We start from the raw sequence: 23,259 nt of genomic DNA, 5'->3' as shown, positions 1-23,259 counted from the left end.
GTGTCAAGAAAAGATTATTGTGTACAATTTCATTATTAGCCATCCATTGTTTGTTGTATCGGCTACATGATAAAAGTTTAGTTTTACTCATATTTCTGTCGAGTCTGTTCATCCAAATAGGTATTTTGTCCTAAAATAGAATATGTTGACAAGCAGATTTAATGGATGAGGTTGGCATACTGGGTACATAGTTTTTTTGACATCACTCTGTTTTCTCCTTATTTGATGAACAAAAGACTATGCCTACCTATTTGTCAAAAACCTCTGAGTTAACGAGCTAGAATCGACAATGCTTTCACATTGTCTTCCTCAATTCATCAACTGATATGCTTTGTCTTGTAGTCTATGCCCCTTATTTACCCTATGATTAAGTTAAAACCTATTATAAGGGGTGGTGTCGGGAAAAGAAGGAAGTTAATTTGTTTGTCAACCTCGTCTCTTTTATCTGAAAGTCAACAATTCAAATTTAAGGTCATAATATTTATTCAGATGACCAATCTTGCCAACAATTGCGTTTACAACTACACTGTGGTGTGTGTCCGAAACAACTAACACAGGATCATACGTAAAATAAATTACAATACCGTATGGCTTAGGTATGAAGTTGAACTAATCTCTTGCGGACCCTGTAGATATAAAAACCCTAAATCAGGGAAAAAATTAAAATTTATCTCATAAGCATTCGTTGCGACCAGGAAATTTAATCACTAAACACAACTTATATAAACATTTGGAACCCCCCAAGAAGATTGGATTGGATATGTAAGATGTGAAGTTTGTTTACACCCACAACTAGGTCGGATCATTTATCAAATGAGAGCAATCTTGACCAAATGATGGCTTAGGTAGGTAATGCAGGGTATAAGTCGTCGGATGACCGGGTATCTGTGTTATTGGAGACATTCCCCTGGTATTAGATTCCCACCGGGTTATTCCCCAATCATATACTAACACCTCCGCTTCACTGTCTGTATGGTTGATAACCGATTCCTGGCTGGACTGGAAGATATTTTGAGGGCCCCCTATTGAGAGTAAAACTGCACTGGGACGAACTATAGTTTGATATAAAACAAAACTATTATCACTATTATCACAAAAAATTTCATTTTAATGGATAAAAAGATCTTCCTTACTAGTTTTTGTAAAGATCACAGCTGATGAAATAGCACGAAAACATACTAAAACGAATAATAACCCTTCAAAAAGGCAGCGAAGGTACTTCAGTATCAATAAAAAGGTCAACGATACAATCCTGAGAAAAGTCAGTAGCGTTTTCAAGGTTCGAAGTTGAATCTTATAGATCTTATAGGTCATTGGGAAGTTAATCAGGATTCTGGCTCAATAAAGAGAAGGCATTAGTCAGTAAAAGCTACACAAGACATCTCACCCCATTCTACATTAAATCCTCTATCATGTTTGGATAAAAATACGCCAAGTTGCTTCTCTATCTCAATTGTTAATGATAGTGTAACAACTGTTATAAAAATACCCAGCTGCCTGGAACGAAAAGAAACCTGCACATAAGTTTTCAAAGATTTGCAAATTATGACAGCAATTTATCTTTACATCCGGGAAGTAATATATTACATTACCAATATAAACCTACCACAAGTTGCTGCCCACCACATACCCGACCCGGCAAGTCAGACTACTACTAGCTCATCTCTCTCACAGCGTCCAAGAAAATCCCGTCATGTCTCAGCAAAAAGATGATTGACCTACTGTTTGCACAAATTAACAATCTTACTTGAAATTTACGTTTGGCAAAAGTGACCGACTGGAGCTAAAGACATATTATCTATACCTAAGATGAATAGGCTTTTTTAACATCCTTCCATGTATAACAGTGTGATTATATGAAAGTTCGAGGAATTTCGTATAGAACATAAAGAACCCTCAAATAATTTGTGTAACTATTGGAAAGTATATAAATGATGGACCAGCTTTGTGCATGTTCTAAAGAGCATATTGCATCTTCCCTGCTTCCTTAAAGTAGACACAGCCCATTCAATATCCTCCCACGTGAATATCCCAAGTTTTGTTGAGGGTTTTCAGCACAACACATTCAAAGAAACTTCAAACTATTTTGACGGTAGAGATTGGAAAGCCTATTCCTGATGCCAAAAAGAGTCTATTGCCTATTCTCCTCCTTATTTTAAGCATACGTCAATAATATCCTACCACTTTAACCCACAAGTTAAGAATAAACTCACAGTCCAAAGTACTCTCAAGTTATTTTGCCCGTAGTGACTGGAGAGCCTATTCCTGACACCACAAAGAGCCTATTGGCTCGCTCCTGTATTTTAAGCATACGCCAATAATACCCTACCACTTTAACATCACAAGTTAAGAATACACTCACAGCCCAAAGTACTCTGAAGTTATTTTGCCCGTAGTGATTGGAGAGCCTATTCCTGACGCCACGAAGAGCCTATTGCCTCCCTTCTGCATTTTAAGCATACGCCAATAATACCCTACCACTTTAACCCACAAGTTAAAGAATACACTCACAGCCCAAAGTACTCTCAAGTTATTTTACCCGTAGCGATTGCAGAGCCTATTCCTGATGCCACAAAGAGCCTATTGCCTCCCTCCTGTATTTTAAGCATACGTCAATAATATACTACCACTTTAACCCACATGGCACAGCCCAAAGTACTCTCAAGTTATTTTGTCCGTAGTAATTGGAGAGCCTATTCCTGATGCCACAAAGAGCCTATTGACTATTCCCCGCGACGGAGCCAATATTCCACGGCCACGCACGTGCTGAGCCCGCGACACGCTTTGCTTTGTTTGCGGCGCATGCAAACATTTTACTGCCACTTAGGCCGCTTATAAAGCAAGAGCTACGTCTTAAGACTTTATGTCGGCTGCGCATATTTATACACTGAAAACACATGGGAGAGTAGGTCAACGTGTGGTTAATGAAATGAGCTACTGGAGGAAGTACAGAGTGTTTCCAAATAGTCCTTTCAGTCTTTGAGTTATTTTGGGTCTTTGAATCAAACTTACAGCATTGGCTTTTGACTAGCACTAGTCATTCAATGCTGGCATTTAACTCCTGACGCCTACCCATGTCCAACGTCATCGTCATTCTTCATTTGGTACAAATCAACACAAAATGCAGGTGCTCCATTTGTACAACACTGGAATGGATCAAAACGTTTAGCTATTAGCAGAGTGATTCTCTAATCTCTATGAAAACCCCAAATGTAAGAGACACAATAACAAAAGAGCTGCCACCTGCTGAATGAAGTTTTTTAATCGCTCACTTTGTTATTATGGGATGCTTGAGCCCTTAGTAGGGCAAAAAATCGTTTATGTTTGTCTTTCTATTGATATATTGCTTTTTGTCAATGACTTTGTTATCATTTTGTCGTCTGGGTAAACGAGTGGTTATTGAGCTTGCCTGCAAATCTGAAGGTCGCTGGTTCGATTCCAAGCAAGATCGTTACTGGATACAGATGCCATCATACTTGTCATTGGGCTATGAATTATTGATGCTATCTAACAAAAAGGCCGACGTTAGATAGTAACAAGACCAGGGTTTGGACCGTCCCCTTTCAAAACGTAAAAAATGTCACTGTGTAGTTGGCTTACCGGTACTTTTATGATATCATTAAGCACTTTAAGCTATATATCCATTGTAACCTTATGTCTTTAAGCGGATAAATATAAAAAATCATTTCAAATAATTTTTCAAAAACCATAAGTTATGCAAGGTTTTGTTCGAATAAATTCACGTAAAATTAAAAAATCCTACCCCAAAATTTAAGTATTTTTATGTTATATGGAACTTCTTTTCGATGAGGTAATTCTCTACCATGAAAGGTGTAATTGAAGAAAATTTGCTTTAGTAAGTCCAAGGTATCCCGACATCCAAAGCACGGAAAACTAAAGCAGAAGCAACTGAAGTATTCCTTACTTAGCGCTCGGTCAACAAAGTTGTTGAAATATCCCGAAAAACGAGCCAAAACAACTGGCGTCAGCCCAAAACCGAGATTTCCACGTCCGCACTATTTCACGAGTCGCGCCCATTCTGAAGTCACCGCCGAAAATACGACCAACGCGCTGTCATAAAAGTATGAATCATCAAGGGACAAGTTCATTTCACAAACATAATGGCTTTCGTGGACGTGCTGTTATTAATATTAATAAAAAGTGCCAGACAGCTGGCATGGGAGTCAATGGCAAGGCCACACATTTGGCAAAGAAATGGCAGACTTGGCAATTCAGTGGCATACTACGGCGAGGCATGCCAGAATTTGCGGATGAAAGGAATGCAGGGAATCCAACTAAACATGGTTTTGTAAGAGATTATAAATGTTTAGTGTCTGCAAAAAATATTCTAGAAAATGATGGAAGACGTCTGCGGCAAACATTGCATCTCTAGCGTTTTTCTTAGATTAGCACACGAGTTGCCATTAATAACATCTCAATGCTTTAATGGCAATAAAGCTTGAATTAAAGGTGATTCAAAACTTGAAGTGATACAATATATGAAAATAAAAGTTGTTTCTTCAACTTCTCAATATGTTTTAATCCATGGATGGAACTAATTATAATTCTTCGAGAAATAACGTAATATCTCAATTAAGCTACTTTTCCAAGTGATTCGTAGTTTTAAGTGGTTAGTTTGGTTTGTTATACAGACAGGCTATGTACGATAGTTTTCACAATCTAAATCCGTTGTACCCTAGAGTAAATAAACACCAAGAGGTGTTTATTTATTCTATGGTTGTACTACCATTTAGAGGTCGCTGAGCTTATAGAACATTTTTAAGAGATTTTTATCTTATCGTAGGCAAAACACCAATGACTCATGCCAATACAAAACGTTATTGCATCCACAAGTTGAAAAGGGACTTTTACACTGCAAACACCATTGTCAAGTACATTTGAATAACTACTTTATAAACTTGGTGAGTTTTTGAAATTAAGTTCTAACAAAAATATATAAAGAAGGAAGTTCAAAATTACTAATTTATCGAATCACACCCCCGGAACATCTACTAGGTTTAATTTATTTCGCAAGAAATACAAGAGTGATAACTCCAAAACCCAAAATGTAATCTGAAAACAGTTTAAATACTCGTTTGTACACAAGAAGATCATTGCCCTAGACATTCAGGGAGTGGCAGCGCTAGAGTAGGAGGGCAGGTGATAAGCGTGACGTGACCTTGACCTGTCTGATAAGGTTACGTCATGTCTCGGCCGACACATACCACATGCCACGACAATGGTGCCGCTTGTGGGATTTATATCCAGAAAAAGGGACATTTTTGTGTTCGCAGGGTACGTTATGAATTACTAAACACACTCCGTTTAAACGATTTCCTAGCATAGATTACTAATTTCTTAGGATTTAGGATTCTTAAGATTTAGGACGGTGAAGTATGTGCGTATCCTTAGCTAAACATGAGTGTAGCTACTGAGTGATGTGTCATTTGTAGCTTAGTTAGTGACTTAAGAGCAGATGTTTCTTATGTATCATTTATTGACAGCCCAATCACCAAGGGTAGCTGGTTAATGATCTTGTCTCACCAAAGAAGCGACTAACTGTGAGTTTTAATATAGGTATATTTAAATTAAAAACACTGCTGCTATCCACAACTGCAAAAACGTAACCGCATCATATTCTGTTTATAATTTTTAGAATATTTATCTTGTTAGTACTTGGTTCGATCCTAAAAAAATGCAATAACTTGTTAATGGTACTGAAATTAAACCTGTTAATGAGCATTGGGATTTCAATGGTCCTGGCAAAAAACAGCTGGTCAGAAACAGAACTGCACAAAGCACCTCACTCCATTCTACTCTTATGCTCGTGGGTTAAAATACTCCCAGTTGGGTCCAAACCGATCCCTAATTCTTGGTTAGTCTATGGTATATTGACGATTTCAGTTTAACGACAGAAAATATATATTTTTTCAATAGCATCCACAAAAATATACAAAACCTTTATCTGAAAACGTTGTCTTACAAGTTTTTCCCTCTGTGCCAGATCGGCGCACGTCTCTCAACAGATGTTGCACGTATGTTGTGATTCAGACCCAGACTTACACTGGCTTCCAAAAATAAACTCTTCATAACAATGTTGTCAAGATAAACAGTTAATTGCAATACTGTTACTTGAAACATCGCCACAGACAAATTGAGAACCTCCTCCTTTTGTTGGTAGTGGGGAAGTCAGTTAAAAATGTTGTTTGTTTGTGACATTCGATTCATAACACTTATTTACAATGTTTAAAGACATAAAAGGTAGGAATACCTACAGTACCGTGACGGGTTAAGGTTTTGGTTTGGATCCGCAAGTTTATTTCGCATTAACCCATCAACTATAATGTGTTTGATCTATAATAGATCAGCATTTCAGCTGTTTGTCCGATTAGAAATACTTATTCCATTTTATACTGTATAGAATCACCAATCTATGGTTATATTAGACCACGTTCATACTTTCAGGTCATATTTTCTCGGATATAAGCAATATTTCGGACTAGTTCTGTATCGAATCACCACCTGTAGATTCATGAAGGAGTGGTGATCTGTTACGACATCCAGCAATAATGTCATCTCCAGACAATGAACACATTACGCATAACACATCGTAGAAACTGGTGGGCGAAGGCTAAGTTTAGGTCACCCAGCACCGGCGAAACACAAACTTACAAGCACCAAACTTGTTCTATACATTGTATTTTTCTGTTATTCGACCTTCATTTTCGAAAAACTTTTCAAGTATTTTTATAGTAAAAAATCTGGCACATACGCGTCTCGTGGTTTTATAGTCAATCACTACACGATATATGTAAATGAATTTAAATAATTTACGTCTCTATTAGTCAGCATAAAGTTAGAAAATACTAGAAATGATAGAGGTAAAATAGATTTCTCTACAGATTCTCCCTAAAAATTGGAAATAAATCTTGCAATTTTAAGCGAATATTTTATTAGAAATCTACCCAGGTTAATGGATATAGTTCAGTCTGCAGCTTTGCTATGGCGGGAGTATACATTTTAATTCCCACGTTATTTTCATGAGAAATAGAAAACCGTTGTAGTTTGCTTTTTTTATGAAGATATTTTGATTAAATCTTGCACATTTATTTACTTCATTCTTTACTATAATTTGGCCAAAAACACGTTTTACCTTCCCCATAGCAGCAAACCGAATTAAACATTAAATTTAATATTATTTTAATCGGAAATAAATATATCTCGTTAAGTAAAAATGCAATAAGACGAATTTAAATTCGCTTAGTCTGCAAGTTTGCTGCGGTAGGGACATTTTCATAAATAGTGGAAATTATATTTGAAATTTGAACAACTTAAAATAAGAGTGAATAAAACTCAAATAGTATACTTAATCTTTTATTTGATTCTGTACTAGGAGCTTAAAGTTGTGTGTACTCAAAATTATTAAATTATTGATTGTTTTTGGTAAATATTGTATAGCCTAGACAACAATATTTATAAAAATGTTTAGTAAAATTATTTACCATAAAATAATTTTGTCGAATCCATAGCAACGAATTCACTTCAACTTTAATATTTTGAAGGAAACGTTTCAATTGTGTACGTTGAATTTATAATAATAATAATTTAACTGCACAAACAGATACAGCAGATAAGGAATAATAAAAGAAGACAAAGAAGAAGAGAAAGAACTCCCACAAAGAAGAAGAGTAAAGAGGAAAGAAGAGGAAGACCAGGAGACTAGACGCACCTCGAAGTTAGGCAAAATATGGAAAGGATCATTACATTTATTTTGTGAGTCAAACATTTTAACAGCAATTTAGTTATTGTAAGGTATAATTTATATGTGGTAGTTCTAATATAATATAACAACGTTTATTGAGATAAAAGCAAACTTGGTCCCCTTCACTAATAATCGTTCGAAAAATCTGATAGCTCGAATTACCTGATAGGCTATATGTTCAAATTATCTTCTCTAATAGTACAGGTAATATTAACTGTAAGCAAACATCAAATGCTGTGTTTTATTTCAATTCATAACTCAATATAAAATAAAAATCGTTTCTATTAAGAATTATATCTAAGCTATATCAGCCATATTGATATCAACCATCCAAGACATTTACTGCTGCAAAAATTTTGTTAATGGAAAATCATTATTGGGGGTTACTTTTTTTTAAATTAATCCTTGTGATTAATTTTAACTAATGATTTTTTGCAGCACACAAATGACAAATGGAAAATGACAAATGAGCTATGGAATAGCTCGTTTAAGGGCTAGTATATTCATATTTAACTAAATTGATTATTATTTATCATTAGCCAAGAAGTAGTATGTTTGCAGCATTTTAGTTTTCAAGGAGTAGAAATCACATATTTCGCGTGGTCTCAGGGGGTTGGAAGGTTATGATATATCAACGGCTTAAAGGAAACAGTGGCTTGCAACTTGAAAGGGATTGAACTTTTTTAACTCTTCGGTGGAATCTTATTACCATTCCCATTGGTCAATATAAGCTCCTAATTCTAACCAACGTGTCAAAATCTTTATATTAGGTTCTTTATTAGGGTGTGATATAACAATACGATAATAATGTTTTTCCAGTGATCACCCTTTCATTGTCGCGGGGGCTGCCAGTGCTGTACTTGGCCTATTCTATTTCGTCTGGGGGAGACGCCCCCCTCCCCCACCAGTCCAGCCAACTGTTGAACCCCAAGAATCAAATGCGAGTGAACGTAAGTACTTTTATGTAAAAATATGTTTTGTAAACCTACTCTGAATATCCTTGAAACTTAAAAATGTACACAAAATAAAAGTTTGAAATTTTGCTTACGCGTAGTCAAGGGTTGCTCAGTTACGTAATTTATATGTTTACAAGGATTTGATTACGTGTTAAAGTGAGAATAATTTAGCAATCCAACAAAGCTGATAGGGAAGTGTTTATTAAATGGCGTTCAACTAAACTTTCAAGCTTCCGCTTCTTAGAATAAAAGCATAGATAAAACATACAGTATGTTTAATCTATGATAAAAGCTAGGGAGCGTATAAATTGAGGGTCAAAGTATTTGACCCTCCATACTTCACGCTTGTTATAAAGTTATTCAGGTGTCTTTAACAGCTTTTAAACTGATTTATTAGTAAAAATACTAGACGGAATTGTTGTTCATGTTATAGATGCAACAAAGAACGAATTTACCTTTATATGAAAGTACCTAACATGTAACAAATTGAAGGATAGTAAAGAACAACGAATACTCAGATATATTGTTAAACAATTACTTACATAACAAAAATTTTAAGGAAAAAATTAATTGTTTTAATGATCGTATAAACGATGAATGAGATTTATTAGATTTTTACGTTATATTTTTTTTCAGTGGACAACGTACCTCGACTCCAGCGTATTGGGGTTTTCTAGTGATTGGAATCTGGCCTACTACTGGACTACAAAATTTCATCGTATTTGTGTTTGTGTTATTTCTTGTGATTGGAATCTGGCCTACTACTGGACTACAAAATTTCATCGTATTTGTGTTTGTGTTATTTCTTGTGATTGGAACCTGGACTACAAAATTTCATCGTATTTGTGTTTGTGTTGTTATATTTGGATTTATGTTATACAAAAATTATTGTTCAATAAAGCTTATTTATATAAACAAGCTCTTCTTAATTATAAATGACAAATCTCAATGTGTGAGCTTCACAGTTAGTTGATAACCTTCTAGTCCATGCAATGTTTCTGGTATGAAAATAATTAAAAATACCCTTTTCACAGCAAACCTGCAGACTAAGCGAATGTTCATTTTATGTTCAAACAAAATGGTTTTTTCCTTAAATGTCCGTTTCATTGCGTATTTAAAACACAGTTAATTTTTAGCCTACGCCTGTAACATTAAAAAAAATTGATATAGAGATAGTTGATAGAGAGAATCGGATTTTAGCACCTCGAAGAAACATTTTGTGGACTCAGCTAAGCTAGGCTGGGAATTAAACGTTTAGCAAAACACATTTGAATTTGGTCTTATTTTGAATCGTAGTTTCGCACTAGATGCCCGTGTCGGCGTTGCGTCGTGTTCAATGTAAGGTATCGAATGTTGTATCTGTAGACGCTGAGCGCGCGTTATCCGACACCACCTTACTGACCACTTCCTGTGTCACCGATCAGGGAATATTCCGCTCAATGAATGACCATTCACAAATATTCACCATCGTGTAACGCATTCATAACTTCATGTCTTGCCTACAAATCACCCAACGATTGGTAACTAACACATGCTAAGCTTCATTCACTTTTTCTTCACTATCTGTCCTCGTCGATCAGTGAATATTCAACTCAATGAATGACCATTCACGAATATTCAGCTTCATTCAACTCATTTACCTCAACTTCATTAAACTGGCTAGGTAGCTAAGTGGTTAATGCTAGCCTAGCTATCAAAAGGTCACCGAATCTATGTCTGAGAAAAGTCACTTACTTTTTGATGGTTTGAAACTTGACCCAGCTGTTCATGATCATTGGGCTTGAAATAATCGATCTTGGCTAATGAAACAGCTGATCTTAGTCAGTAACAAAGCTACAAAGATCATCTCACTCCATTCTCCACTCACCCTTCACTCATAATACACTTCTAGGTGGGGTCTCCATCCCAAATTATTTTTATAATAATAATAATAATAACTCATTTCCCCAACCTACTCCGATCAGGCAATATTCCACTCAATGTATGACCATTCACAAATCTTCACCATCAGGTAACTCATTCATAACTCCATGTCTCACTTACGATTTAGGAGATGAATAAACATTCAATCATACACTATCCTCATTCATTCCTATCCTCTCTGATGCTTCATTCAACAAAATCGTGTGGTAGCCAAGCTGATTTCATAATGTCTTCGCTAATCAAAGCTTATATCTCACAATTCATAACCATTTACGAATGTTCAACTTGATTTTTGCCAAAGTGTTCTAATGACAACAGCACGTCCCCACATAAATCATGATTAAATAAATAGCTCTCTAAAATGTGTGTGTTCTAAACCAAATGTTGTAACAAACCTGTTTGCTGGTTTTGATTTATTACCTTACTTATGAAACAATTCTAGAAGTTAATTGATTTTTACAATCAATCGCTCAACTCATTGGGTAAAACCTGACTATAGTTCGGCCGCTTAGAAAGCGACCTCCTCCAGCATTGGTTTAGCATTAGCGCGCAGGTCGTTTTCTAAGCGGCCGAACTATAGTCCGGTTAGTGGTAAGATCGTCAAACAGATTCAACTGTAAAACTATATAGAATACGTTTGAAATACGTGAGCATCAATGTGGTATGTTAACAGAACCCCCTCCCCCTTTACAGAAATTAATCCCCTAAAACGTCACCAATATTTTTGAGTGTACAAATATGTGAGGTGAAGTTTATACTATAATTTTTTTATTCAGTTCTAATTAATTTGAAGAACACTCAGACACGGAAAACACAATAAGATATACTCCGGTTTCCACAGAATATGAGAAACCTATGTGCGACGCCATGTTAAAAGTTTGAAGGCGAACGTCGTCCCTGCTTAGCGTCTTTCCCAATAACTCGAAGATTGGGTTGCAGTCAACTCATATCTTCGTCACTTCACTACTTCATTTACTTTGTTAACATGCTCGTACCTGTGCAGACATGTTTGGAACATGTTTTGTATAAATTTTACTCAAGAGTTGCATACACTAGTCTTATAACAGTTAAATGTATCATCTTATGTGATTTTTCATGGGGTTTCCGTTTATGGATATGTCCTTGCCCAAAGAAAATATCTCTACGCGAAGTTACAACTTAATGTTGGGTTCCGAACCACAAGTAGCTAAACGCATTGGTGATTAAACGGATTAGAACTCAAGTCACTTTGAAAGGAAGGTCCATCTAGACGTGTTCTATCATGACTACATTATATACAATATCAACTGATATTGTGCACAATTAACAATATGAACGCGATATCACTATGATATCACCATTGCTGACGCCGCGTTATCACAATCAAACATGACGTGTTATTCATTCATATCACTTTGTACTTGTTTTCCGATCCTTATATGGGAATGAAATCGTGACGGGGAACAATTATTTTGAATTATGATGTATTTATACGACTCCTAAGTTGGGAACTGATCAACGATTAGTTATGTAGGCTACTTATATGGTTGTTATATCGTTTTGCTTGATCAGTTAATTTAATCTTTAGCGTGTTTTTAATTGGCAGCATATTTTTTCGGAGCTCTAATAAAACGTTCATTTTTATTCTAAAACGTCAACAACTTTAAACTAGGAATCATTCCATAGTCAATTCTAAACACACCACATAAATAATAATCTTCCCAAAACGCCTCTAATCCCCCCAACTCTCACCAACTCCAACCCACACAACAATGTAAGCGATGCCCCATAAGTAGCATCGGTGACTTATCGACGGCCGATCAAAGGGACTACCAGCTGATGAATATTAAACCGAGCTGCGTGTACCGTACAGCTGATTTATGTAAATACAACTATCGGCGTAAACAAATCAGCTGACGAAACGTGAGAAACCGGTCCACACCGGTGAGTCAGTGCCCGTATATGGCCGAGAAAGTGCGGTTACATGGTTATGTCTCGCCTGCCGCAGCAGCACAGCTGTATGCAGATCTGCTAGCCCAGCTGATTATAAGTTGCACGCTCAGTCGCTAAATGATTATTGGCTAACTGGAGTGAAGCGAATGGTGCGTCTGATGATGGTCGTGAGCGGTTTTCAAGAGTGGGAGATAATGTGGACGTTTGCTACCCACGTAACCTAATCTCGGTTTAGTGACTCAAATTGGCTCTCAAACGTTTCGTTTAGCAGCATTTTGGTTATCCTAGAGTTATAAACTTGTTACTTTCTAATGTCGACCTTTCGACCAAGCTTGGGATCAAACCAATAATATCTAAATTTTACGGTGAACACTATAAACACCCGGCCACCCCCAAAGAAATAGCCTTCATTCAGAGCTTTTATTTATCTGAGTCTAGAAACCAAAACACAACCCTAGCCCTGTGACGAGTAACGCGACCAAACGGTATCTGATGTTATCAGAGCTTAACAATGTTGCAACCTCTACAGTAAATAACATTATCTTATCAGTCAGGGTGAACGGCACCGTGTGTGGAACTGTGACTTCCAACCGCGACCTCCAGGTGAAACGTGTTACCGGTTACCGTTACAACAAGAGCAACATGGATTTGTTTTCAGCATCGATTTGTTTTACGATCTGTAAACTCCCTTGGTTCTACTTCTAAGTTCACCTTGAAGGATTAGCTACTTTAGCCTAATTACTCCAAGATCTATAGAAGCTTCTTTTACGGACGGTTTTCCTCAATAATTACCCAACCACGTTTTTAAAGATGTTAACGATATAGAATCTGACCCCAGAGACTCGTCTTCGGGTGAGAGGGAACCCAGAGGGAAAGAAGATTGGTACACGAATCTAGAAACACCTAGAAACGCAAAAGCTGGAAACAGCATTGTTCGAAATAGTAATTGATTTAAAAACAATTAGTGAATATTTTACTTCAATTTTTATTATTGAAAACGCCTCATTTAACATTTGACATTAATTGATCTTGTGTTGATAGATACTGTAATCGTATTTTTTTACCTCAATGTAACTTAGTTTCTGCATTCCTGATGAAATATTTGACCAAACTTATCAGAATAGTGCACAAAACTTTGTTAAAACCCCAGCCGATTTCCCCTTCAATCTTAAATCGAAAACAAATCCATCTCACAACAAAGGGTTAACTGACACACTTGTGTTCTATTCTCGGGTTTTAACGCGTTTCCTGAGCAGTTCTATTGTTAAGTTTAGTAGTCTATCTTACAGCAGTTCAATGGCCTAACCCACAACACTATCAACAGAAACAAAAGGAAGGTTCATTTTATGGTTATTCAAAGCGTGCGTCTTTGAACAACCGATTCATGACTTATCGCCAGAGTTTATGCTTTGTCGGTTGTAGATTCTTACTTTTACAACCACTGCTATTTACGTCTTGAATTACCGTGATATGGCATATACACCATGAAGATATGGGAAAAGCGAATCCTAGGAAAGTCGTATAAATGTGGATTTTTGCAGGACACATCCTCAAAAAAGGAAGATTATTTGCCAAAGATCATTCCCTCGCAGGCCAAAAGACGTATTCAACTCCTGGACTCATGTACATTGGGTAGATTTTGGGGTAGAATGGTGGGACTAGTTGGTAAAATACATAAGACAACCGAGAAGAAAAGCTGAAGACGTTCTGGGGCAAAGTTTTGAAAAGGAAAAATATGTTTAACAAAATATGGCGTACCATGGACTCAGTCAGTCAACAAAATACCTAATTTATCAACGTCAAGGTTTGGACTTTAATTTCAAGGGCTTCTATACACTTAATAATCATAAACGCCAGAGTTTTCTATGTTAAAGTTTTACCTTTGCACGATCACTGTGTCTCAAATAGTTTGTGTTACCGACCTGCAAAAAAGAAAAGAATAACAAAATGTGTTTGAGGAAATTATGAAAAATATGTTTAGTATGTTTGTTTTTATGTTGTTTTATGAAAATCGTAAAAACTCCTAGTTCTTATTCAGCATTTTTCTACTTAAAAACATGGTGTTATGGTGTCTCGATTTGGAGACAACATTGATTTAACTGTAAATTAAAACCCCAATGTATACCCCATGCAGTGGTGGAGTTTCCACTCATAGCCTCCACTACTTAATCAGTGTTAATTCAAATCCAATAATTTGAAATTATTCCAGAGTTAAAAACTGACGATAAATATAGATTTGGGGACTCTACACTAGAAGTATTCACTGAAATACATCCAACTTCAAAACATTCACACTTTGGAATCATCACTACCAGATACACATACAGATTTTAACTCAATTACTTCCATAGTACCTGAAACTCCACAGTCAATCAAAAAAGATTAACTAATTGTTCAATTTACATTGAAAGTCTACAGGGATTTACTTGTTCGTCTTGTATCCATAATAGACTTCCCAAGTAATAGAAAATTTTGAAGCAAAAAAAAACGTGGTGCAATCTTTTGAGATGGTCACCAACTAATGGCAATATTCTGTGTTAAGTGATAAATCGATCAGCTGTTTGATATGACACTGCATTGATTTTCATTAATACTAGTGTACACGTTGCTCGAAATCTGGCAATTGCAAAGAATTAATTAAAGGAAATTAAAATAGTAAATATTTAATTTCAACAAAATCAGTAAATGTACCCAATGTGTTTCATTGAATTGAAAAATAAATTACAGCAATTAAATTATACAGCTGATCAAAATGTAAACAATTATGTTCTTCATAAGGATAACATGGGAGCTTTAACAGCCACTGGAGCAGAGCCCAAGGGACTTTTTCAAAAATGTAATGTCAGTTTGCAAATCTACGCGACACGCTCTTTCCAATGAGACGTCAATGGATAAAATTTGTTAAGAAATGGTAGAGGAGTTCAACCGACAAAGTTTCATGTAGCGTATTAATTATATAGATTTAACCCAATACACTAGTGACGTCTGGTGATATTGTCCTGAACTACTTCTATTTTTTTCTTCAAATTTTAACATTACATGGGAAGTCTATTCTACTATAGTCAATCAAAATACTCATACTGTTGTTGGAGTTTCTTCTACACTACAGAGTGTAGGCCTACAACTCAACTACCGGTTGTATTTCTGGACCTGTTGCTCTGGCCCATCTCCAAACTTCAACTCCATAACTCCTGGAGCCCTGAGCTACGATACATTGATTGCGTCTTGTGTTTGCTTGTAGATACAACTCCAACAGAACGTTGGGCTTGTAACTTTAATAGAGTTTAGATGTGACAATAGCCGATTTTTCACTCGTCCAGAAACAGCTGACAAAACGTCCCACACGATCCAAACAAAGCTATCATTCGTCTAAAATCATGGTGGCATAGATTTGGTTTTGGTAGGACCACGCATTTCCATTTTGCTGGCTTTGTTATGGATTTTTATGAATCGGCTGAATTCAGTCCTAGGCAGCAATGTAGCTGAAATCGCCCAAATACTACTAAAGCGTATACATAAATAAACGGTATCAGCTTTCTGACACATACTTTCTCCCATAAGTTTGTCAACAACCTTTATCATGTGTAAGCGGTGAAAGTAAATATACGGAAATGGGATGAGTACCATTTTGTTCAGAATTAAAAGGACTACATACCAAATTTTTTTCAAAATCGTTCGGGCCATTTTTGTGAAAATCTGATTTTTCCGTTATTTTATGGGGTTTTTATGGGAAAATAACATAATTTACAATAACTTTTGAACCATAATTTTTACAGAAATGGGATTTGTACCATTTTGTTCAGAATATAAAGGACTATAACATACAAATTTTTTATCAAAATCGTTCGGGCCGTTTTTGGGGAAATCCTTTTTTTCCGTTATTTTATGGGGTTTTATGGGAAAATTCCCATTAAAAATTAAAATTTTTTAAAAATGAAAAAATCTATTAAAACTTTAAGGAATATAACATACTATGTTAAAATAAAACCGGATTTTTTTTCTAAAATCCTATTTTTCGTTATTTTATGGGGTTTTTATGGGAAAATAACATAATTTACCATAACTTTTGAACCATAATTTTTACAGAAATGGGATTTGTACCATTTGGTTTGGAATTTAAAGGGCTACAACATACTAAATTTTTATCAAAATCGTTCGGGCCATTTTCGAGAAAATCAGATTTTTCAGGTTTTTTATGGGTTTTTATGGGAAAATCCCCATTAAAAATCAAAATTTCAAAAAAATGAAAAAAACGCCTGGAGATACCATGGATTAGAACCTACATACTAAATTTCATCGAAATCGGACCACAGGTGTAGTCCCTAGCTCTGTACACATCCAGACACACAGACACACACACACACACACACACACAGACATCACTTCGAAAACCACTTTTTTGGGTCCAGGAGGACCCAAAACGAATATATCCACTCAAAACTCAAACTCGAAAATGTTGACGAAAACAATACTTTCTCCATATACTATGGTATAGGGGGAGAAAGTAAAAAGGTAACTGTATTAAAGACTCTTGTTTTAAAATGTCGTGTTGAGTGGTGTGAATTCCTTAAATCCTCCTGAATCTCATTGAAATTATTTTCAAAGGTAATTGTATAGTTTATAGTAGAAGACGTTGGTTAATAAAGAGAAAGTAAGCCCCTAAGCCTAATAGTCCCTAAGTGAGCATCTTTTTACCAGAAAGATGGACGAATCAACTGTCAATGTATCATGGAATTAAAGGATTTTAAAACTTTTCGACGTGCGATAGATAACATAATACTGTAATGCGATTGTATCGTGTGTTTCGAATTCATAAATTTAATAATTCGAGATTATAATACTCTCACAAATGAATCCAGACTGTCAAAACTAACTGAATTGAGGATAAGAAAAATGCATGCGAAAATGGTTTAAAATCTATCCATTGTATACATGATGAGGGAATAATTTCATCCAAGGTTCTCATGATAGATATTACAAAAGGTATGAAACTAGTGTCCCTGTTGCTCTAATTCGAGCAATTGCTAAGTGTTACAGGCGTTATTTTAAAACGAATTTCAACCAAGTCAGCTAATGTTTGTAGCAAACTGTTAAATTAGCAAACTTATTGACTGTTTACAATTAACATGCTCTTCTTCTCACTTATGATTTCTGACAACAGCTGGAGTTTTATAACAATATTTGTTTCCAATGTTAATCTTATGGAGAAATGCGAAACTTTAAAGGGCTCCAGTGCCTCACTCTCTCATTATTTCCCTAAAAAGAAAGTTTCCTGCACAACTTCACGTTACGTTCTTTCCAATGACACCAAAAACACGACAATCGGTTCAGTCGTTTCGGAGGAGTAATTGTCACAAAAAATCTGCTTGCGTATTAAATAAGTATAGATAGATAGATACTTAGACGTAAATACAAAAAATAAATCAAATTTATCCTACAGAGAATTTCGTTACTTAATATTGTGCACGTTGAAAATATTACATTAAAATGAGGACTCGAACCGACAGAAAAGTAATGTTCGACAAACAATTTAACAATATACAAAATAAATACGTACTACAAAATATATTTAAAATTCAGCAATATATTCTTAAATTCAAAGAAAACAATCTCGCGAGGCAGAACCTGATGGGAACCAACACGTTGTCGGCGCCGCGGGCGTTAACAGCTGATTGTTAATATCAGTCCAATACGGGCTAAACTGTTCTAATGTGGTATGTAACAATTTGGGCTCGTGTGAAATTACCCTCATTGAGGCACATTAGCAGAGGGGGTGCCCACTGGTCCGAAATTGGAAATTAAATGAAGCGTCTTCGAGCTTAAATGTAGCTGATTAGTAAGCCTTCTTGAAAGAAGACGATTGCGGTGAGTGTAGTAGGCAAGATTTTAAAACTTAAGATGGTGAATCCGTAGTTAAACGTTCCTTTAAAATTGTAAAAATCAATTTTGTGCACCTTTGTGCTAGCTCATTTTTGCAACCACGTTTATCAAGCTCAAACTTTGAGGTGTAAACGTTTCAAGGTCCGGTTTATGACAAGAACAGACATAAATATGGACGGCACTAAAACAGAGCATAACAACTAGTACTGAATTCGTAGAATAAATACAACATAGCCTACCCTACAGATTTTAATCTTTATGGATCAGCGGAACACGACGATTAGGGTTTATGAATGCTTCTTTACTATACATTGTTTGTCATTGGGAAACCAAATTATTATGCCATCAAAAAGTCAACGCAAGGCATGACCAGGATTTGGACCGATATGTCGAGGATATAAAAAGAAAACACAAAAAAATATTTGCCTCGAAACTATAACTTCCTGAACAACGTAAAGTTCCCTAAGTCCTGCATCCATCAAAACCTCCTACACATCAATATTACAACAGTCAACCACGAAAACCCCTGTGTTTATTTCATTTCCTGGCAGATCTAAAATTGCACTGCATCTCGCAGTCTTTGAAGGGCCACACGGGGCTTTTATCTCGCATTGAAAAGAAGATTAAAACAGTTTAGTGAATGGCACGCCCTTGTGGTATCTCGTACCCCCTTCAACCCCCCCTTCACCCCCCCCTTTTACAAAGACACCTTTGAATCGATCACCTTAATTAGCCGCGTCTTCACACAGGCGGATTTTACTTTGTAATGCTCTCGCAACCTCTGTGCCAAACTTCTTTCAATCTCTTTGTTCAGGTCGAGTACGTCAGGTTGTGTGAACCCTTGGTGATTGTTGTCTTGTTTGTTGTCTGTTGTTTGCCAATAGCGCGTTGCCTCGCTTTTGACGTTTGAACCACACACATGAGGTTTCCCAAAGTGAAGTTTGATAATTTTGGATTTTTAAAGGTGTGGTGAGTTTTAAAAAAACTTGTAGTTGAACAATATTCTTATCAGTTTCGTGAAAGGAAATTTAAAGTGTTTAAACGCACGTTGTGTGATCCAGTTAGTTCTGTTACTATAACAATCAATTACCTATGTAAAATGTCTGCAGTATTTTTTAAATAACATAATACTGTCCACAATCTATGAATTTCAAACAAATGTGTCATATAGTACAGTTATTAAGTTATGTGAATCTAGTAAAATATAAAATGCTCAGAGGATCTTTTTTGGTTGTGTTACATAAGTTGCTAGCAATTGTAGATTGCAAAATACTTTATTTTATTATTTTAAACCAATTTTCCCGCCGGATTAGATGATAACAAATAAGATTTACCCTCACAGTAGTTTTAAAAGATTAAATTTATAAAGATAAAGAAGTATATTGTGGTACTTCGTAATTTAAAGTGCTAATCGAAAATCAAAAACAACAGTAGACACGTTGAAAGCGTTATCTTCCATTAATCACATTGTCTAAATTAATATTTCTATATATATAATTAATATTTGATAAATTTAAGTAGTGTATTATAATCTACAAAATAATCTAAAAATCACAAAAAAACTTTGTATAAATAACTAAATATTCAAAACCACAGATATTGAAGAATTTTGATAGGTAACTTTTCCGCTTAAAACATGCATCCGTGCTCCCAAAACTTAACGTACTCATCACAACCCCCTTTTACGCTTCAACATGATATTACTTTCGGTTTTTATTCGGTGGTAAACAAAACATCCATAACACGCATCTTAATGGTTTGTCGGTGTTTTGGATACGTTTGTTTACGGTGTAAACATCATAGAGGTGATAGGAAAGCTTCCCACGCATAGGAGTGAAAGGAACAGGTCCTGTTGCTGGGTGTATTGATGGCATAGTCATCAAGTGGTAACATAATTGTGTGTGGGCCGTAATTTAAATGATATTGGGTAATGACTTCGGACTGATGTAAAAGCAATTAAGAGATATGTATTCACATTAGTGAGATACACTGTCATACCGTAGTGTTATAAACAAATCATAATATAAATTTCAATAAAAGGTACAATTTTAATCTTGAGTTTTTTTTTTAAATATAATGGTTGACTTTAAATTAAACTCTGAAAATTGGATTGAAATTTACACGTTCAATAATCGTAACAGGATTGTCGAATAATCGTTTGTAATAGAGGTTCAAGCTAATTTAAATTGATGTTTATACTATAACAGCAAAGGTGGATTTCCCCTTTAAAATCTGTTCTAGTCTCTTATGGAAGCTAATGACTTTTTTTAAACATGGTAAGAAGAGACCTTGTGGTTCTATCTTAGGAACTGTTCAAAAATCGCAATTTAAACCTCAAATGAGTGTTCAAAATTGATATAAACTCAAAAAATTAATATTTAAGTCAAATGAGCAGAACAATTCAAATTCAACAGAACGCCCTCGTATTCTTCTGGTCCTTAATGAAATCTCCTTTCAGAAAATCTGTTTGGTGTTCGGCTTAACTTCTCCAGACTTTTCCCTTCCCATAAAACTACCAGTGGTAAATGTAGCTTCTAACGTTACATTCGTAGCAAAGAATTGTTTAGGTCCCCTATTTACATCATTTCACTTAGTAAGATGGAAATCATCTTCAGTATTAAAGTACAACTTAAAATTATCTGATGACTATTTGAAGAGGGAGATTTCTAAGAGACATAATTTTTAAACTTCATGGGAAGACGTACAACTTACAACAAACTTCAATAGACTGGGTATATACACTCATAATCACGCAGCTAAAATAAATTGGTGATTGGTGGGATTTGAACCCATGTCCCAGAGGCAAAAACCCACGAACCAAACACTACACTATCCGAGAATTTCTATCTCTATAAAGCTATTTCATAATTATACGTTTATGTGAAAACTGTGTGTTTTTTAATGGTTCGTGGGATATTTTATTGAGGTTGTTGTAAAATTAAGATGATCAATTTGGGAAGTTATGTACACTAAAATTGGTCCAACCCTGGATATTCTTGACGAAAAATAAATTTCCTCATCCACGACGAAATTTACATGGCGCCCAACTTATCAACACTAGTTTCAAGCTGCAAACCGTATTTCTTTATTTCTCAAGTCTCGACCTCTTATCGGAGAGGTCGCTGGTTCGCTCCCCGCCACCGAACAAATTTATGACTGATAAATTATGTTATCAGCCAATTCACACTAATGAATGGAGCAATTACTGAGTCACCGTGGCTGAAATGCCGTCACTGAGCTTTTTATGTGCTTCTCAGCGAAATATAAATAAACACACATGACTTGTACTTCTGTGGCTCTTTATTATCTCTCCATTCCCAGTTAAAGTTGAACATGGATTCAACAAAGTTTGTTATAGTTTATTAAAGTGCCTAACACCTTTATTTTGACTAAACAGTTCAAGTATAGGAAATTAAATTAAATTTTACAGAAAACTACTGGTCTTAAGGTACAGTATAATGACAAAATGAACCCAATATAAGGATTATGTTATTCCAGTAGTAAAGAGTAGGTTGAGGTGGCTGGGCCACATTCTACGCAGCTGTGACATAGAGAGATGGTAAAACAAGTGATGAGAGGTACTTTGGAGGGCAGGAGACCATTGGGAAGACCAAGAATTCGATGGATTGACAAAGTTACAAAGGACCTAAGGAGTATGGGAGCAGACCTGGAGCTGACAGAGGACATAGAATCCTGGAGGCACATGATTGGCGAGGCCAAACCGTACTTGGTTTTCAATGGCCACGGGAGTATGACTATGCTATTCCAAGCATTTCCAGAAAGATTACTACAATTAATTCTAAATAACTCGAGTATCAAAGTAAGTCGAAGAGTATCTGGCGAAGTTAAGATTTTATGACAGTGAAAGCTAACTGATATATCAATTAGAGTCAAGTGCATAGCTCCTAGGGCCTAGATTATACCTGACCTGTACAATTCCTTCTCTCAAAGGTCCACGGATGGAAGAATCATTTATCATGTATCGTATTATTATCGTTGGTTACTCGATTGGTTACTTATTTTCAAATTTCTATTCCTTGGCATTTCAACTGTTGGTTATTTCAATAGCTACCTAGTTTATGAATGTTGTATCTTTATGGCTTCAATAAAAAGATGTTTCCGTCAATAAATAAACAAATGCACGCGGTGTGATTACTTTTAATCATATTGAATGTTCAAGAAAGGAGTCAATGACAGCAAAACAGCGGCGTGACGACATGCTGCTGAGGGCAACGCCTACATAGCAAAGAGACGGTGGGCGCCAGACGGGACAACACATGGCTCATGGCTCGTGGCTCATTGTATGGCATGGCATGGCATAGCATAGTAAGGTCATAATATGACATAGCACAGGGCTCATGATATGGCTGGTCAACAACAAGATTGTTCTAAAAGTAGTGAATGAAAACATCATGTTTTCGCCAAAATCGTATGTTGAATTTGAGAGTATAAGGATCAAAATGTGATAGCAATGGCAACAAATATTTAGTATATTGGATAGTAATGTGCTAAAACACATTAAACAACTAATCTTGATGTGTTTTAACCACTTGCCTAATGGTTTGACTTATCAAGTTATTGGATTTTTTGTAGTGTGAAGTCTACAATACAGTGAAATTTCTTCTTTTCTAAAAGACCTCCTATATTTCCAACGTTGATCTAGAGCAAAAGAGGTACTCGACCATCTCACGACATTGATATATAGGTAAAACAATCCAAAGGCCTTTAACAGGATTTGAACCTCAGTCTCTATGACAAAAGGTCTACAAATCGTATTGGGAAGATTCATCGGTTGGAGAACACGTT

General features: G+C 35.8%; 1 protein-coding gene and 1 long non-coding RNA gene across 2 annotated transcripts in view; one reads left to right on the top strand and one right to left on the bottom strand.

The window, feature by feature from the left end:
- LOC128992711 (basement membrane-specific heparan sulfate proteoglycan core protein-like) overlaps window positions 1-23,259 on the bottom strand; it is a 385,028-nt gene that overhangs the window by 349,496 nt on the left and 12,273 nt on the right. The window lies entirely within an intron of this gene.
- On the top strand, window positions 7,704-9,566 carry LOC128992713 (uncharacterized). The gene is made up of 3 exons (XR_008490732.1): window positions 7,704-7,773; window positions 8,582-8,712; window positions 9,355-9,566. It is a non-coding gene; the product is annotated as an uncharacterized LOC128992713 (long non-coding RNA).

This window comes from Macrosteles quadrilineatus, unplaced genomic scaffold, assembly GCF_028750875.1.
Source record: "Macrosteles quadrilineatus isolate MER2022 unplaced genomic scaffold, UCM_ALF_1.0 Scaffold_4__1_contigs__length_99947679, whole genome shotgun sequence".
Taxonomy (NCBI): Eukaryota; Metazoa; Arthropoda; class Insecta; order Hemiptera; family Cicadellidae; genus Macrosteles; species Macrosteles quadrilineatus.
Note: the sequence above shows the minus strand (reverse complement) of the source record. Positions and strands in the feature narration are given on the sequence as shown.